The 1,257-nt window shown below is 50.7% G+C and overlaps 1 protein-coding gene across 2 annotated transcripts in view; it reads left to right on the forward strand.

Annotated features, from left to right (window-relative positions):
* CRYL1 (crystallin, lambda 1) overlaps nucleotides 1–1,257 on the forward strand; it is a 128,399-nt gene that overhangs the window by 15,219 nt on the left and 111,923 nt on the right. The gene's annotated exons all lie outside the window — the stretch shown is intronic.

Below are 1,257 nucleotides of genomic sequence, written 5' to 3' on the forward strand. Positions count from 1 at the left end.
GCCTCGGCCTCCCAAAGTGCTGGGATTACAGGCAGGAGCCACCGCGCCCGGCTGGAGGGAGGAGACCTGAGTGAGGAGGGGAAAGCGGGAGGGCAGAGACCCTGATGGCCATGATGGCGTGGATCCAGGCAGGCCGACCCACAGCCCTCCTGTGCAACAGACAGGCAGTTTTCTTTCTACAGTGCATTTAAGTTCACATCCCTCACTACAAGGTTTGCAGATCCGGAGGTCTAAGGGGGCTGGGTGGCTAGTGGGTGTGAATAATGGGGTAGGGTGGAGACCTGGGCAAACTGGAGGTAGTCTTTGCAGACAGGCATGCCAGATTTTTAAAACATTGCGCTGTCAAACAGAAGTCTGGAGCTACTCTCCTTAAGGAAAAGTTGGGTGTTCTGCCCTCTCCCCAACTTCAGAAACACCTACCGTGATTGTTAGTGTCCACACACTGTGACATGCCACATGGACTCTGTGGTTGGGCTGTCTTCTGACTCTTTTGCATTGCAGTAACTTAATTGAAGGTTTTTGTGCAACCTCAACTTAACCTGCCCATATGGAGTTAGAGTGATCCCTGGGGCTGGAGTCAGGGGTGGAGTCTGGGTCAGCCTTCTGTGTGTGCAAAATCAGGGCCTGGAAACAACAGCAATGTCAGTGTCAAAGCAGACAGCACAACACAGCCATCTCATGAGGATGCAATCCCTGGCGTTTTTATTTCCTCACTGCTTTCTGCTCTCTGCCTCCAGTGTTCTAGGATTTCTGTTGGCTGGAGATGAGGTAGACTCACCTCCTTAAGCTAATCTTGCTTGATCTTCCATGTCTGCCCCCTTCTTCCCTATCTTTAAATTCCTCAGGTCTTCAGACCTTCAGGAATAGGTGGGAGCCGAAGACCCTGCCGGAAATCCCCTTGGGAGTTCACGACAGGCTGGCACTGAGATTTCTGAAAGAAATGTTAGCCATGCCCTTTATTCCTCAGGAGGCTGCATTATACATGGAGTCATACTGTAGACAGAAAGCAAGCAGCACAGTGTGAAAATAAGTGAGCAGTGCAGAGGGGCCTGGTGTGGCTTAGCGGCCCAGACTGAGCTTTGCAGTCAGATCTGGCTCAACCTTCATAGCTGGGTAAGTCACCAAATCTGTTTCCTCATCTGGGATGTGAAGACATAATAATACCTTCCTCATAATGTGGTTTTGTTACCAAAACACCTAGAGTTCGGTCTAGATCCTGCTGCTCACCGCAGTGAAAGCCAATGACAGATGATGAGT

Source organism: Mandrillus leucophaeus, unplaced genomic scaffold, assembly GCF_000951045.1.
Source record: "Mandrillus leucophaeus isolate KB7577 unplaced genomic scaffold, Mleu.le_1.0 Scaffold168, whole genome shotgun sequence".
NCBI lineage: Eukaryota > Metazoa > Chordata > Mammalia > Primates > Cercopithecidae > Mandrillus > Mandrillus leucophaeus.